The sequence below is a fragment of the Mustela nigripes genome, chromosome 5 (genome assembly GCF_022355385.1).
Source record: "Mustela nigripes isolate SB6536 chromosome 5, MUSNIG.SB6536, whole genome shotgun sequence".
NCBI classification, from domain to species: Eukaryota; Metazoa; Chordata; class Mammalia; order Carnivora; family Mustelidae; genus Mustela; species Mustela nigripes.
In genome coordinates, this window is record NC_081561.1 from 48,025,382 (window position 1) to 48,043,802 (window position 18,421).

At 40.9% G+C, this 18,421-nt stretch overlaps 1 protein-coding gene across 1 annotated transcript in view; it reads left to right on the forward strand.

Annotated features, from left to right (window-relative positions):
• The first annotated feature begins 4,391 nt into the window (after positions 1-4,391).
• LOC132018618 (collagen alpha-1(XXI) chain) overlaps positions 4,392-18,421 on the forward strand; it is a 145,800-nt gene continuing 131,770 nt past the window's right edge. Inside the window, exon 1 of the mRNA XM_059401543.1 lies at positions 4,392-4,883. The gene's annotated coding sequence lies outside the window, so the exon portion shown is untranslated. The remainder of the gene's footprint in view (positions 4,884-18,421) is intronic.

Below are 18,421 nucleotides of genomic sequence, written 5' to 3' on the forward strand. Positions count from 1 at the left end.
CTCGGGGAATGTGAATTCATTCAGTATTCTCTTGGCCAGAAGAAATTGGGACTTTGATAGTGAGAAAAAGAAGAACTATGAAATGGAAGAATTATCTCTAAGCTTTTTCTGACTGCACATTTGGGTATATTTGTGTGGGTTTTTTTTGCATCTTTACCTGCTAATTTGTGTGTCTCACATTTGGATTTAAGAACATGCCCTCAGAAATAAGAACTAAAGATCATCCAACCAAATTAGAATGAGTCATTTTGTCTTAGACTTTCGGACTTTTAAGGGGACTTATAAAAATATTCATTATTGATGTCAAACTCTGATATTAAGAAATGATTTGCTGTTTAGCATTTCAAGCTATGAATTTAAGAAGGATTTAAGACACAAAATGATTTTATACTGACATTCTGTTTTCTTAAGTTTCTTTCAGCTTTGAAATTGCTTTTGGGTGTTCAATTTAGGGCCCTTCTCATAGAAAGGAAGAGAAACCTGATTCAAATTAGCTTAGACAAAAAAGGGATTTATTGACTCAAGGGAAAAACATCTAGAAGGAGGCCTTGTTTCAGTAGTGGCTGGATGTAGATATTCTGGTGTCTGTTGTCTGTCGCTGGTGTCTGTTGCTTGTTCTCGTTTTCCTATAGTTCTGCCATTCTCTGTGTTGGCTTAATTTTCAGTCAGCTTCTTCTAGGTGGATTTAGGCTTACATGGTCTTTCGGGTTCAAAATCCAAGAAAAAACAACAACAAAAACTCCTCTTTCCCACCCTTCCAAAGTTCCAGAAAGAGGTCTGACTGGCCTAATTTGGGTCATTTGCCCATCCTAAACCAATCCGTGTGAATGATTCCTTCTGTGGATTCTTTGATCCAGGGATGTTATCATGGGGCATCACCAGGGACTATTAGAATCATTACTGAAAAATCATGGACCTCAGGCCTGTGAAGTATTTTCCAATTATTTCCACAGTAGGGCTATCATAAGCCATATCTTTTTAGATAGAATACAACTAGTATATATTAGTCCCTTGGATTTAACCATCAAACTGGAAATGTGTCTACAATCCAAGAATGTAGGTGTTGAAAAGAACAGGAAGTGGCCTCCATAGTTGGTTCTGAAGAAGTCCTAAGGAAATGGCATCACTTTCCTTTCTCTGTAGTAGATGTTTTATTTTGTTCCACCTAGCACTCATTCCTACTTTTTATGGTACCAGCATCCTGATTTCATTTGAGTGTTTCTTCTTCTTCAGGCTTTTTGAATTCAGACTTAAAGGCTTTGTCAAATGTGTTTCAGTAGGCCAGTACAATTAGATGCCTTGTTCTCTCCTAATGTAAGGTATTGGCTGGTGACCCATGCTAGCTAGGCCAGTGAAACTCACTATCCTTATACACTGAGTAGATTAATAAATGAATGTGAAAAAAATGTTGTTCACTTCTACCACTGGTGATATCCTTCTAAAAATGCTGAAGAGTTCCTGTTATCTCTGCAACTTTATCTGGTTCTTCTTTTCCCAAAAGTAGTTTTACAGCCCTTCTGTGAGCTACTCATATATTTCCAAAGGATTCGTTTTCCATGTAGATTGGAAACAGTGCCTGTTTCCAGACTGGTTGCAGTCTGCAAAATGAAATGGTAGAAAGCCTGGTACTCTGGTGCTCTGGTGTTCTAGAGCCTTGGATAGTTGGAAAAGCCAAGTTCTCTGCCTAGTAATAAAGCTAGTATGATCAATACTAGGAGGAAGGTAAGAACCACAGAAGGAAATAAGAAGCTGGCTCTCTGGGACCCTTGCATATACCTCTTGTTATGAAGTGCCTCATTGTCAGAGGAGATAATGACATTTACTGCAAAAATGCATTTGGGCTATAGTTTGGAGTCCAAGGTCAGAATGGGCAAGTCTCTCCATCCCACATCCCTGTTTATAAATGCTTTAGTTAGAGGCTAGGGAGATGGTTAGAACACTGAAGTTACTGCCTGGAAACCAGAATCCTCAGTAGCTGTTTAGATTGAAGGAAATGACTAGTCACATTACTGACCTTTAGTTTCTAGTCTCTGAAATTGACCAGAAGCCTCTTAGAGCTTAAAAGGACTTGTCTTCCCAGGTAGACCTCAACCTTGACAACAATGTCCTATGCTCAGTGGTCAAAGGAGATCCTCCTAGAGGGCAGATTTAGGGGCTACCAGTGGGCTGACGATCATTCCATGCATCCCACCATGATTGTCACTATATCCTGCAAAACAGAAATAGCCAAGACTGTTCCATGGAAGAGAAGTGAGTGTCCTGGTCAGCAGTTCCCATGTGAGGAATATCCAGGGTGCTGACTGCTTCAAAGTTGGCCACCTTGTAAAGCAATGTCCTCATGACTTTGGGAACTACATAAGTCCGCTCCTTATTTTAAAGAATGCCACTGGCACAGAGCTGAATTTATGGTCAGATCGATCAGATAATATCTAATTCCTGATTGTCAGCTGGTATACAAGGTTTAGACATTTCCCCACTAGTGGTCTTTGGTCTGTCAGTCCTCTAGCTAAGGGAGTGTGCATGTAAACCAAGCCAAGCTAAATGGACTCTCTCTCTGGACTTTGGGTCTTGGACAGAGTACAGCAAGGGCAGGAAAAACAGATGCAGTCTATTTTCTCAAGCTGTGTTGCCTTTACAAGACTGTTGGGCAGTAATTGCTACACAGAATCTGGTCCTTCACAGACTATCTTTCTCTAAGCCTGGTTTTCCAGCCTTCCTATCATTTCTATGGCCTAAATTCCTTTTGCTGTTGAACTCAACCAGAGTTGGTTTCTGTGACTTGGAGCCCCAACACCATCAGGTAATGCACCCTTTTCTTTCCCAGGCCTCCTATTGTACTTTTGAAACTTCTCATTCCCTTCACACATATCCTTGATTTAAAGGGTGAGGAAGGATACAATAAGATAGGCTTGGGATGATTCTACCCACAATCCTATCCTAGAGAGAGCATTTGAGAACTGCCTGCCTTTGTGAATAGTGTATTATTTGAGGATGATTTTAGCTTCTTGAGAGGGAGGACAGGGGCTTGTTTTGTTCACAGCTCTGTCCCCAAAGTCTAGCCTGCTGCCTGGAACAGCATCAGTGCATTCAGTATATATATACACTAAGGTGGTTCTCCCTTGGTCTTGTCACATTAGCAAATTTGTTCATTCAATAAATATTTGTTTATTGTTCACATGGGAATATAATAGTGAGCAATAGATATGACACTTATGACACACGACACAGATATGACACAGCTTAAAATGACATAAATGAATTATGTCTGAGTTTCTGTAGGTCAGAAGTCTGAGCATGGAGGGTCTGAGGCAGCAGAAGCTGAGGTATGGCTAGGGTACCTCTCTCCCCAGAAAAGTATTGTATATATATGGCTGCTATCTATATCTCCATATTGGGAAGTTGTGGTCATATTTTCATTGATCTGATCAGGAAGAAACATTTCTGAATACTAATGGACTATAACATGAATGAATAAGGAAATGCAGAAATGAATGAATGAATGAGGAAACGCAGAAAATGATAATCATCCCAAGATGAATGTATTTGACCTGAACTTAGTAGGATTTAGTTGTTGAAGGCAGGCAGACATTTCTTTGTGAAGGCTCTCTCCTGGGGAGAAACTGAGTCACACATTCACTCAGCCCATATTTATTGAGCACCTACTATATTCCAGGTATTGTTCTAGATGTAGAAAGTAAAGCTAGGCATAAGACCAATTCTTTTTCCTCAGGACGCTTCTCTTGAGATGGATGCAAAGCAACAGAACAAATAATACACTTTCAAGGAATGATAAGTAATGTGTTGAAAATGAAGTGGGGTTAGGGGATGTGAATGGTTGTGGGAGTTCCATTTGGATGGAGTATGCAGGAAGGATGCTCTGGAAGGGGCATTTGAGACCTGAATAAAGGGAAGCAGGCAACTGTGATAAGGTGGGAGACAGAGCTTTGGAGGTAGATGAAGTAGGGAGAGAACACCACACTGGGGTGTATAAGGAAGGACAAGCAGGCCATACGGGGGAGGGGGTGAGGGGGTAAAGCAGAGTGAGAAGTGGACAAAGTGACAGGTGAGGGGTGGTAAGGGGGGGGTCCAGGGCACATGGGAGGTCTAAGCACCTGAAGGTTAAGGAACTTTCTGGTGCTCTGTGAGTTAAGGGCAGAGCAACAGAGTACTCCTTTATTTCCTAGGCCGTCGCCTTATTCCAGAACTTCTGTAACTTCCAGGTCCTCACAGGTAACTGCCTACCTATTTGAAAGTGAACTCCTCTCAGGTTTTTGGGCAGCTATTCCCTTAGGTTAAGGGCAGGTACAACAGCCAGCGGCGGGGCGGACCAGGGTGACAGACCCTGGCGCCCCCTGGGGGCCGTTCTCACGGGCTACGGAAGGTAGCCCCTCTCCTCCGTGCTGCCACGCGCCCCAGGTGCTCGCCTCCCCGGGCTCTCCCTTTCGCCCTCGGCGCTCCTTTATCTTTCCCGCTTCCGGGGTAGCTCCTCTGCCGCCTCTCCCGTCGCGCAGCCTCTGGTCCTGGCAGGATTCGAGCGGAGCGTGTTTCCACCAGGGTTAATTAGCAGTTCGCACTTGCAGATCGCGATCCAAAACCCACCCTCTGGCCTGGCCCACCGGAAAGGGGGCGGGAGTGCTAACCTTATCTCCGGGGCTCCGCCTCCAGGGGGCCGAGAGCGAGCTTCGGAGCCGAGGCGCTCTGCACTGGCCACTGCCGGCGGACGGGGCGACGGGGCGACCGGGCTCGGGACGGAGGGGAGCCAACCCTCTTCAGCCCAGATTCTGCCCGGGTTGGGGCTGGTCGCTGCCTGGGACGCCCCCCGAAGCCCTGGTACAAGACGCTGCTGGCTGCGACCGCCACCCTGACCCTGGACGCCGCGTCAGGTAAGGTGACAACGCCTTCTCCCCTCTCTCTGCTAGAGTAACAAATAGGGGGTCCAAGGCTAGCTGTCCCGGGGCTGCAGTTTGACATTTTCTCCCCGCGCTGAAGCGCTTGGTGAATCCAGAGATCAACCCTGCACCCAGGCTGGAGGCTGGGATGACAGGATTTGTCCTACAAAGTTACTGGGTGTTCCTGAATCACAGGAGGTTCGTTGGGAGCTGGTTTGTGCCGCGGGGTCTTTGGCCCCGGGAATTCTTATTGTGTGGCAATGTATGCCCCTGAACCCATCGTCCCCTTGGAAGGGGCAGTGGCGTCCACACGTGGCGCGCCGGGAGCGTGGGCGAGGGCACAGGGCGGTGGGCGGTGTATTTGGCCCAGAAGGTTCTTTAATGGTGCTGCACAGGACAGGAGCTTGGGGGAACTTTAAAAAACTCGGTAGTTGAGCAGCACCCTAAACCAATTAAATGAGAATCTGTAGGAATGGGACTTGGGGGCATCCACGTTTAAAAACAGCTCCTCCAGGGTGATTTCCATGCAGAACAGCTTGGGAACCAGTGAGTTAAAGCAGTGGTTCTCAGAATGTCATCTCTGGCCAGCGGTATGAGCATCACCTGGGAACTTTAAGGGACGATCTAGAGCCCAGGCCGAAACTCTGGGAGTAAGGTTTAGCTGTTTCCATGAGCCCTCCAGGTGATGGTTGCATTTACCTACTTTTGAGAACTACTGGGTTGGATCTCAGTTAAGGTAAGGGCAAACACCTGCAAATTCCCCTCCACAGGGGCAGGAGTAAAGGGAACACTTTTCAGAAAATCCTAGGTGTGCATCAGTAGGGTTTTACCCTATCCAAAACAAACCCTCTCCCCCAAAAAACACACTGGGAACATTGGAGGATCCTGCAAAGGGTAGAGAATTAGCTATCATCTTGAGCAATTTTTACATGGTAGAATCTGTGTACTTTAGGAAAGAATAGGTTTAGGGTTTTTTTTTTTTTTTTTTTTTTTTTTTTTTTTTTTGAGTCGAGATGAAGCCGAAGAAGAAATATACATAAGTCTTCTAGTTGTAATAACATGAGTCTTTGGCTCCCAATGAGATGATACCAGATCATCTCTGTCATCAGTGTACATTACAGGACTTTTTTTTTTTTTTTTTTTTTTAAAGCAGAGGTTTAAGGGACTCATGCCAGTTCTCCAGAGTGAAAGGGAAGTTCAGCATTGCAGGTCTCTGGATTATCTGAAGTGACTCCTCCCCCCCTTCTTTTAATAGAGATCTGAGATTTCAAAATTTTGGCTAAAAAAAATTCCAGCTGTTTCTAAGTCATTAGTACAGAAATAGAATGACTTTGCAAATAGGCTTAAATGGATTAGAAAATCTGATGCTGGATAAAAAACTAGAATAGGCATGACTCCAGTCCCACCACATGTGTGCCTGGTGAACACAGTGCTACCCCTAGCAAGACTTTCTGTACAGGAAACGTTCATTTCCCAAACTGGCATTTTCTGTGCCAGTTTGTGATTGCAATATATAGACTTCTTGAGGGGCAGGTACTAAGCTTGTGTTTAGACAACTGGGGAAAATACAGGTAGTGTTAAGGAACAGGAGCCTTTGTTGGGGCTCAAGACTCAGGTTCAAAATATGCTATGGGAACATATTCAAAATTTGCTCTGGGAGAGTTGCATAACTTCTCTGAGCCTCAGTTTCCCCATCTGTAAAGGAGGACTGTAGTAATACAATGCATCCTTCATAGTTCTCACATTGTTGTTAAAGTGAAATAATGCTTCTAAAGTGTTTAAAATAGTAAAATAATATACACACACCACACTCACACTAAGAACAAAAAACTCTAATCCCCAAATGCCTTGAAATGAAAAGTATGTTGATATAAGGGTCAGATTTTGTATTAAATCTAACTTTTAGAATTTATAGCTTTTACTTCTTAACCAGAATGTGAACACAAGAATATTTTCAAATTCTCTTCATAATTTTATTGCATGTTTTATATGGAACTTTCTAGAATTTTTTTTTTTTTTTACTTGATTAGCTTCAAATCATTTGATTTTTATTCACTCTCTGTGGTAAAGTATTTCATTCCCTATCTGGTGGATTTTATAATCCATTAACATTCACATTTAAATAGTCTTAAAGTCTGGTTCTCCTTAATATCAGTCCTTAGACAATTCAGATGGGAAGAGAGCATCTAAAGGTGGCATGCTGTGGTATCCAAGAGAGGCACTTGGGAAATACGATCTGGTATTTCTTAGGTTCTTGAGAGTGAGCACAGACTGAAACCTTATCCAGCTACGTGAAGGTTTGTTGAAGAGGATATAAGAGAAGGGAAAATGAGGATACAGAGCAAGGGTAGGCCTAAACTGGCAAAAAGGGTTAGGTGACGTAATTTAAGAGTTCTTTTTCTGCTTAACTGTGATAATTTCAAAATGCTTCAAACCACATACCCAAAAAGCAATTCTGTGCATATCGTTTGATTGGAACTTATCTGAATGATCATCTTAGGACCAAATAGTTCTGGTGAAAAAACATGGTATCAATTTCAAAAAGGATGCCAAATTATTCTGTAATTTTGAATGTAGTCTTGATTATCCTTTGATTTCAATGATAAGTTGAATATTAGATTTCTAACTTAGAGCACCTTTTTATAACTCATCTTGACTCTTGGAATTCAATGTTACACCTGCCTATTACTAATCTTCTGTTACTTCCTGGAGACTAAACGTAATGCAGCTTCCAGCATATGAGCATTCTCGAGCATGTAAACTCCTTTATTCGGGCAATCAGTCTCTTTTAGGATACTTTTGACCTTACAAGTGAATGTTATTAAAATGAATATGATTAGAATTTAATGTTACTAAATGCCGTTACAATTTAATTTGAGTAGGGTTTTCTGTTTAACTCACTATGTATGAAATGAAGAGTAGCTTTGGTGATGAAAAGGAAAGATCAGAGGTACATCTCTTGATGGGAAAAATGAAGGCATGTGGAAGCAAATTCAAACTCTCAGGAATCAAATCACGTGTTTTGGATAATTTATCTGGAGAGCTAAGAGAGTCCGCGATGTTGCAATTGTCAGTGACAGGATGTGGCAGCTCTGTTGCAGTGAGTGGCCAATTAGGAATAATCAGTACTGCAATGCATAACATAAAAAATGATTTTATAATTCTCCACTTACATGCATAAGGATTGGAGCAGAGATAGTGTTAGAGGAGCTAGCCTAATTGCACTTGATTTACATAACCTGGCTCACTTAAAAAGGTTTTGATGAGCATTACCTGGCATTCATTTAGTTCATTTTGAGGGCCCTAGTTTGTTCCAAAGTGGATGGTTTTACTATTAAGGCCAATCTTGGAAGTCTTGTGAGTAAAACACATCAGTGGAAATGGATACATGTTTTTATTTTGTATTTATTGTTTTTGGATTATATTTCTTAGCATGCAATAGTAATTCCTTAGCTAGAGTCATTATCATTCTTGAGAGAAACAAAGTAGAAATGTTTATTTTTGGCATGTGGTCTAGTCTCATGCAAACAAGATCAGCCATGGAGGCCAAATTTCCTAACTTTCTTTTCCATATTATGGTTGGGGACACTCTACAGTCAGACTGCCTAGTCTTTTTTTTTTTTTTTTTTAAAGATTGTATTTATTTGACAGATACAATCTTTTTAAAGACTGTATTTATTTGACTACTCTGCAAGTAGGCAGAGAGGCAGGCAGAGAGAGGAAGGGAAGCAGGCTCCCTGCTGAGCAGAGAGCCTGACGCGGGGGCTCGATCCCAGGACTCGATTCCAGGACCCTAGAATCATGACCTAAGCCGAAGACAGAGGCTTTAACCCACTGGGCCACCCAGACGCCCCCAGACTATCTAGTCTTGTCTTGTATCTGACTCTGTCACTTATGAATTGTTTGAAGTTGGACAAGTTGCATATATCTTTTTACTTCTGTATCCTCATTAGAAAATTGGGAAAACAGTACCTATCTCAGCAGGGTTGTTATATGGAGTAAATGTGTTAATGTACATAAAGTTCTTTTAACACTGCCTGACTCATAGTAAATGCTTAATAAGAATTTGCTGTTATTTTACTTTGGACTTAATGAATGGTTTAAGCTGAGGCTCTCTTTTCTGTTTTCACCTCTTAAAAATGGAATCCTAAAAAATGTAGCTTAGGCTATGTTCATTTGATGGTTTTTCTGTTTTAGATAGTGGGAGAATTTGTTTCAGGATAAGTGAAGTATTTCAAGTTTCTCAGAAAATAGTACAACCTTTTGAATACCATTTATAAAAGTTCCCAGATGCTGCTGCTGGCCAGAGGCCACACGGAGAATCACTGCTTTGACCTACTGGTTCTCAAACTTGACTGAACATCAGTATCACCAAGCACAGTTCTTTCTTTCTTTATTATCTTTATTATTATTATTTTAAAAGATTTTATTTGTTTATCTGAGAGAGAGAGTGGAAGGGGGTGCAGGGGGTCACAGCAAATGGGAGACAGGGGTTGGGGGGTGGTAGCAGGGAGCCCAGTGTGGGGCTTGATTCCAGGACCCTGGGATCATGATCTGAGCCAAAGGTAGGTGCTTAACGACTGAGCCACCCAAGCACCCAGCACAGTTCTTTAGAATGCTGATACCCAAGCTGATTAAAAGAGTTAATTTGGTTAATTTATTGTGAAAGGAGTTAATTTATTGTGAAAAGGAGTAATCATGTCCTTTATAAAGAGAGGCCCTGTAACACTATACATTATTATCTGTGGGATTCCCATGTACTCCTAGAATTTTTAGAGTGCTAATGGATATTATAATTGATCTAATATAAATGAGGAGACAGAGGCTTAGAGGTATCATTCTAGGCTAAAGGCTTATGCAGAGTTAGTTGTAGGACTGGATGACAAATCAGGGTTCCTGTGTTCAACTCAATATTTTTCATTCAACTACCTTGCCTTCTGGAAAATCAGATAATATGAGGGAGGCACATAATCAAAGACAGTGCTACTGGAATGCTCTAGATCTACCTGTCCTGCTTAACCCAGTTTGCTTTCAGAGTTATCTATTCAAAAGATTTCCTTTGCAAACAATATGTCCACAATGCCAAGAAAATAAATTTATAGCTGTCAATTTTGAAAGGGATATTTTTTCCTACTAGGTTTATCTTTTCTAAGGATTCAGTTTAGTTTTTTCTCTTTGTTGTTTCTCTGGCATTTTGGTTTTTACTAATGAAAAAACTTAGAGATATCTTTGAAAATTTCAGGAAACGTTGATAGTTTTCTCAAGTCCAAGTTTAGTGACCTTCTGGGAATCCTGCCAGTTGCTTGTGTTTGATTCAGTGTTTAGTTTTGGTTTTGACTTGTGTTGTTTTGATCTTGGTCAATTTAGCCATGATTGCAATGTTATGCTGTTTGTTAACTATTTGTTTTTACAGTTATTGGTGTCAAGAAAAGATTAAGGACCAATAAAATTTTCTTTTTTTTTTTAATAATTTTTTATTTTTTATAAACATATATTTTTATCCCCAGAGGTACAGGTCTGTGAATCACCAGGTTTACACACTTCACAGCACTCACCAAAGCACATACCCTCCCCAATGTCCATAATCCCATTCCCTTCTCCCAAACCCCCTCCCCCCAGCAACCCTCAGTTTCTTTTGTGAGATTAAGAGTCACTTATGGTTTGTCTCCCTCCCAATCCCATCTTGTTTCATTGATTCTTCTCGTACCCACTTAAGCCCCCATGTTGCATCACCACTTCCTCATATCAGGGAGATCATATGATAGTTGTCTTTCTCCGCTTGACTTATTTCGCTAAGCATGATACGCTCTAGTTCCATCCATGTTGTCGCAAATGGCAAGATTTCATTTCTTTTGATGGCTGCATAGTATTCCATTGTGTATATATACCACATCTTCTTGATCCATTCATCTGTTGATGGACATCTAGGTTCTTTCCATAGTTTGGCTATTGTGGACATTGCTGCTATAAACATTTGGGTGCACGTGCCCCTTTGGATCACTACGTTTGTATCTTTAGGGTAAATACCCAATAGTGCAATTTGAAAATTCAAATAAAAAGAGGTTCCAGTGAAGTTTGAGCTTTAGAGCAATTTTGTACTTTTAAGAATATTCTTTGGAAATTTAGTTTTTAAAGTGGTATAGGGACAAATACAAACACTCAGAACATGGGTATTATATTTTCATGGTAACTTTCAAATTCAAAGGTCGTTCAGTGTTTGAAACAACTTTTCGAAATACAGATTTTCAAAAATTCTAAACCTTGTATATCTGAATTTTGCTACTTTATTAGGGAGAGAGAGTTTTATTCCACCTCATGGGGTGTGTCTAGGCCTGTGATTTTCAGTAGTATCCAGAATTAGGTAGAATATTAGAGATAAGACCAGAACACTCTTTGTAAGTGTTCAGCCATTCACCAAATAGTGCCTAAGTGCCAACCATGAGCTTGGCTACCGTATGGGGATACAGAGAAGTTGCTAGGTTCAGTTTGGTAAGTGATCAGTCTTTAGAAAGGGTTGAGTATGATTTGAAGGCAGATCTTAGCAAGAAGTGGAGCGTTTATCCCAGAGAGAGGCAGTGTGGAGAAGGTCAACACACACTCAAGTTCCTGAGAACGTGGACAGCTCCACCACTTACCTGGAGAAATTTCCGTTGCCTTGGGCAGTCTGCCTTTTCATCATTTTACAGCTCCTTTTACTGTCCCCTTCCTGTTCAGATCACTTGTGAGCTAACACCTCTGGACTGAGGTTTGAAATGAGAGAGAGTGAAATCAACAATGTAGGTGGCAGGGATGACATGCCTAACTGTCTTCTCTAGAATGCTGTAAGCAGAGCTCCTACTTGGCTTCCTTTGGAATGGGGTTGGGGTGGGAATGAAAAGAGAAGGTGACGTTCATCCTCTCTCCAGGAAGTGGAAGTACATGGACCCTTCTTCAAACTCTGTGTATATTTAGTGGCAGCAAGCCTATAGTGTGTGCAGTGTGACTGAGTAGGTCCCTACTGTCTGTGTGTCATTTCTCAACTACCATTTAAATAGTAATAATAATAATAATATATGTCAAATACTAAATACATAGATGCTCTCATTGTTTCCTAAAAGGCTCTGGACTAGGAAATACGAAACTTGGATTCTCACCAGCCTGCCACCAACTGAATGAAAGCTAGTAGCTTAGAAAAGCCTGTAGGAAGGGGGTAGTTGGGCAGGTGTGATTGCAAAGTCCTTTTTCATTTTGCTGTTTGTATGTTTTTCTTTTCCTTGGTTGCACGCACTGCTTGGAGCCATCATGGGCCGTGTAAAGAATTGCAGCTTAGAACATATATACAGACAGTTTAGGTCAATGTAGGGTAAAACCCTTTAGGAAATTAGTCTACTGGGAAATGTAGGACACATTTCTCAAATTCCTATTAATATCCTTTTTGAACGTTCACTGAAAATGGACAGTAGTGAATGAAGAATAATGAAATAACAGATCTTTTTATCTTAAGAAAATTGTAAATATCTTTTCATGATGGTTAAACAAAATTTTCTTTGGCCTCCATGTGGAAATTACATAAAAAAAGTTCATTGGTCTTTTCAACACTTGAAAATTTTTTTTTCTGAATCTGAATTATGGCTTTTGTGGTAGAAATCAGGCTTACATGAGTAATCAAATTATATTTTTGAGCTCTGAATTGCATGTTTCTCAAAATGTTAACAGTTGTCTTTGGTTTGTAGAATGATAGATATTTTCTTTCTGCTTTTCTTTGTTTTGTCTGTTTTTTAATATACATGTTTTACTTTCATAATGCAAAAATGAATGCCTAACTACATGCTATGTAGATGGAAACATTTGAAATTTTAATTTTGAATTCCATTCCAATGAGAGATAATGATGTTACAGTGTAATTAATTTATCTTCCTTTAATTCATCAAGTATTTATTGTGCCAGATGTGCTTTTAAATACCAGACACTAATTACAGATAGTAAAATATGGCTAAAATGATACAAAATATTTTTGTAAAAGCATAAAATCAGTTTATTACTCCTTGTGAGTGCCAAAAGAGTATTCTGTACTCTAAGACCTTGAGGCCATGTACGATGATAGCTAACTAAGATCATGGGTATTTTGTAGTCATGGCCCTGACACTTAGCACCTGTGTGATTTTCGGGCCTAGTATTTAACTTTTTAAAGCTTAGTTTGTCCATCTGTCAAGTGGGGATCATAGGACCTACTTCTTTGTGTGGTCAGGAAGGTTAAGTAGAATAACTCAAACCCCTCAGCATAGTGCCTGACAGAAGTACTCCACTTAACTTTGTTATTATCATAAGTATACTATTCTCCCTATTTCTAAGCTTTTTTACACTTGAGACTTGGATGTCTGTCTTTTGGAAAACACATCACTACTTTATGTTTTGGATTTATTTAGAGGGAGAGAGAGCACGCACATGTGAGCAGGGGTGGGGGCAGAGGGAGAAGGAGAGAGAAAGAGTCGTAAGGAGACTCTGTGCTGAGCCTGGAGCCCCACATGGGGCTTGATCCCCCAACCCTGAGATCATGACCTGAGGTGAATTGAAGAGTCAGATGGTTATCTGACTGAGCCACCCATGTGCCCCACCTTACTACTTTAGGTGAGGTATCCTCTGTACAGCCTGGGTCATGAAGAGGCACATCCAGATTTTCACCATTGTTCACACTGGGCTGAGGGAGAAGAAAGTGTGGATGCTGGGGATGGTCTCTCTTAGAGCTGGCAGTAACATTGGCCTTTGGGAGGAATACCTTGTGACTGTAAGTGTTGCTGTGGAGTCTGCAAGATGATCCTCCTCTGCCATATGGCATAGTCCCAGAAGGTGATGGTTTGGTGGGATTGAGGCTATCTTCCAGTCTTGTTTGCAGCTATCGGTGGTTTGTCTTGAGCTCCTGGGTTTAGCAATTGCAGAGATCTCTTTGGTCAGGGCCACCGATAGCCCATTAGGACAGCTTTGCGAAAATTAGAACATAGCTGTGTCAATGGGCAGATGCAGCCCTGGGTTTCAGTATCGATTTGCTTCATCAGCTAGGTTTCCCTGTGCAGTTGCAGCCCGCACTTTGGTGCATTTGTGTAGGGTATGCATGAATCCATCCATCCCACAAATATGTCTTAGTTCTTTCTGTGGTTTAAACTAGATCCTGGTGATGCAGTGATAAATTAATTATGATCCTTGTCCTCAAGGACTCATAATCGCTTAGCAAATTTCTCCATGGATGCTCCCCTTGTCAGGGTCAGTTGCATTACCATGTAGGTCCTAAACCTCTTTTATTGCTATGTGTAGTAGGTGCTTTAAGGAGGTTGTTGTGTTTGTAATCTGGTCAGTTGCCCCCACATCTACTAGTCTGAAGGTCTATTATTTGTGTCTGTGGTTGGATCTATGTTCTCAAAATTGTGGTGAGTTCTACATACATGACGTATGTAAGTAAGTTACTACAGAGTGTTTGGACTTAATACATAGTCTATTAAATAACAAACTGAACCAAACAAAAACTATGTTGAATTGAATTCAATTGACTGACGCTTGACAGAGGGAAGTTATGGAGGCACTGGGAAATCAGAATCAATTCTTTTTAGACTACACATGTCAGAACCCTGGGGAAAAAAAATGTGATTATTTTTGATCTCTGTTTCATTCTAAATTAGTTAAATGAATGTCTGGCCAATTACCGATACAGGATAGTTAGAGCCATTTGTGCATCTGTGTTTCCTTAGCTATGTCTCTAAATATTTTTAATTTTTAGCTCGGGAGTGTAATTTCACATTGGACAACTTTTAGCCAGACTCATCCCATTATTAAATGCTAAGCTTGAGTAATGCAACAAGTTTGTGCATTTTAAATGTTTCTGCATCATCTTGGATATGGCTGCCAAGTTGAATTTGAAATTTCCCTTCTAGTAACCTGCCATCTTTTTGGACCTTGAGCCTAAAGCAGCATAAGACTAGAGAAGCAATGATAATTTCACATTTTCGAATTTAACTTAAATTCTAACAACTTAAATTTAAAAAATAAATATGTGTACACTTTCTGTTTTATCCCCTCTTCCAGTTTATCCTCAAAGATGAGCATTTATCATAAACTGAGCTGGAGAAGAAATTTTTTTCCTTCTATTCCTTTCTTTCACTGTCTTAGTACTGCCAGTCTTTCGATAAGGCTGGACTGTTGCACCCAACCCAGTATCCTCAAGGAGTGCACTTGTACAGATCTATAGTATTTTTAGGCTGCAGGGAAGAGGAATGTGTAGCCTTGCTTGTCTACAGTGTAAGACTTTGCTAATCTTTATTACTCTGTAGAGAATTTCATATTTTGACTTTTTCCCTTCAAAATCTGGGATCTCTGTTTTCCTAGAGGCATCTATTGATATGATATGTTCTGTGGTAAAAGGGGAAAGGAAGAAGGCATGTTTTACTACCTTCAAAATATGCAGGAATGGGTTTCAGTCAGTTTCTTAACTTTTTTTTTTTTTTAAGATTTTTATTTGTTTGACAGAGAGGGAGTGAGTGCGAGCAGGCTGAGTGGCAGGGAGAGGGGGCAAATTCCCTGTGGAGCAAAGAGCTCCGAGGAGCAAAGACGGCTCGATCCCAGGACTCTGGGTTATAACCTGAATCGAGGGCAGTTGTTCAACCTACTGAGTCACCCAGGTGCCCTGGTATCAGTTAGTTTCTAGCATTGTTTTCACTAGGGAGTTGGGAAGTCTTAAATGGAAAAATGCAAGAATTTTGGTATATCAAGCAGGAAGGGAGATATTCTCCCAAGGAAGGCATTATTGTGTATTTCATTATTTTCACAATGAGCAGATGTTGGTGATTACAAAAACACTGGCTGTGTGCTCTATGAAGGGGAAAAAGAAGAGAGAGAAAGAGAGAGAGAGAGAGAGAGAGAGAGAGAGAGAGAGAGAGGAATGATGAGTCAGCAAGTTTTAATTCGGTGTCTACCAGGGTGCCTGGCAGATTGAGGTTGGTTATGACCCCAGGTTGCTTGTGGTACCATTGGGAGATGGACTATTTCAAATATAATTTTTAGGAGGCAAAATAAGAATGTAATGGAGCTCTAAATGGTCTAATACTGGAGATGGGCACTGTGGGAGGTGTGGTCTTGTTTTTTGTCATGATATGCTTTGTAGAAGAGGTGGAGATTAAACTTGCTTTTTTAAAAATTTATTTATTTATTTATTTGACAGAGAGGTGGTCAGAGAGAGGGGACTGGGAGCAAGAGAAGCAAGATTCCCACTGAGTAGGGAGCCCAATGAGGGGTTCAACCCCAGGACCCTGGGATCCTGACCTGAGCCGAAGGCAGATGCTTGACTACTGAGCCACCCAGGTGCTCTAAATCTGCTTCTTGAAGCCTGGGTTCAGTTTGGACAAATGATTGGTTTAGACACTCTAGTCAATGTAAGTCATAGGGCTGGAAGTTATTTTATGAATAATTATTGTTTACTGTATAAATATTGTTGATACCAATTATGCTTATCGCAATAGCGTACTTAATGAACATATTGCCCTATTCCAGACACCTCCAGTGATGGGAAACTTTCAGTTTGAGGGACATCCCCATCTATTAAAACCTTTTTAAAATGAAATTAAACTGAAAACTTCCTTCCTGGAGTTTCCAGGCATCAGTCCTAATTCTGTACTCTGGGAGTGATGGGGAGAAGCCTAATATCTTTTCCTCGTGGCAGTCTTGCCAGTATTTGAAGACAAGTGGGACATCATATTCTAAAACTGCTGCTTTTTTTTTTTTTTTTTTTTGCAGTGGTTTGCAGTTATGTCTCCAGTCTGGTCAGCCTTGTCTAGATCCACTGAGGTTTGATTCTTCCTGATCATAGGGTTGCTGAATGGAGAGGGTGTAGCCCAGAAGCAAACGAATTGTTGGGCGTCCAGTTGACAATAATGACTGCAGTTTACCATTAGCTAAGACCTTGTAGACTCCTCAGATCTCCTGCTGTGAAGCCAGCAGCTTCCTATTGAGCATTCTATAATCCAGATTTTGGCTCCCAGGACTTTCGTGTGTTTCCATTGAATTTTATCTTGTGGCAGTTGGCCCATTATTTATCCAGGTGAGATCTTTCAGTAAGGTCTTTCATTCAGTCAGAGATCATTCTTAGCTCTGCTTTGTGTGGAGTTGTGATTTGCAGGTCATGGTTGCCCTTACCCAAATGAAGAGTAACCAGTTAACTGGACAGGGCAAGTGTCAGTATTCTAAAAACATCACTAGAAATCTCCCACCATGTTGGCATCAGGTCTTAACTCTCCACTGGGGAGCCATTTAGTTTTATATTAAGCTTACATTTCATCTGTTCTCATTTTGAAATCTCTTGAGCAGAGTATTCATCTGATGACATCTTAGTATGCCCATCAGAGAAGTCCAGGTCAGTCTGATATGACTTACTCTTGGCACTTAACAAGTGTTGTAGGTGGGTTTCTTGTAAGCAGCATGTGGGTAGACTTAAAAAAACAATAAAAAAACAACCCATCCCCCCCCCCCCCCCAAAAAAAAATCCACACTGGGGCACCTAAGTAATTCAGGAAGTTGAGTGTCAGACTCTTGGCTTCTGCTCGGGTCATGGTCTCAAGGTCCTGGGATCAAGCCCCAATCTCAGGCTCTGCACTCAGCTCTCAGCTTGGAGTCTGCCTGAGATTCTCTTTCTCTGTACCTCCGTCTGCTTGCACTCTCTATCTCTCTAAATAAGTAAAATCTTAAAAACAAACAAACAAACAAAACCCAACCCTACAGGGTGCCTGGGTAGTTCAGTTGTTAAATGTCTGCCTTCGGCTCAAGTCATGATCCCTGGGTCCTGGGATCGAACCCCATGGCGGGCTCCTTGCTCGGTGGGGAGCCTGTTTCTCCCTCTCCCACTCCCCCTGCTTGTGTTCCCTTTCTTGCTATCTCTTTCTCTCAAATAAATAAATAAAATCTTAAAACAAAAACCCTACCATTTGAAATTTCTAAATTCTAAATACCAGAAAACTTTATTATGATTGTTAATATGTTTGGACTCTTTCTTTGCATTGTTTTCTCTTTTTATCATGCTTTCTTGTTCTTCATTATAATTATTACTATTACGTTTTCTATCTTTGTTTGGAATTGTTTCCTTTTCTTCCCTGGAAATTATATTCCTGTTTACATAATGATTGCCATCATCATATTTCTATGTATAAATTAAAACCTAGTTTCCTAGTAATAGCTAGTTGGTAACTATTCCCCTTCCCAGATAATTTGTCCTATTTACATGATTTTTATCACTCTTACCACCCTCCATCTCTCTCTTCCCATCAGCTTCCAGTGTGAGAGCTTGTGTTTTATTGCTAGAATGTTATTAACTTTTTTTCCAATAACACTTTTATTTTTTATTATTTTAAGATTTTATTTGTCAGAGGGAGAACACAAGCAGGGGGAGCGGCAGGCAGAACAGGCAGAGGGAGAAGTAGGCTCCCCGCTGAGCAAGGAGCCCCATACGGGACTTGATCCCAGGACCTCAGGAGGATGACCTGAGCTGAAGCAGTCACTTAACTGACTGAGCCACCCAG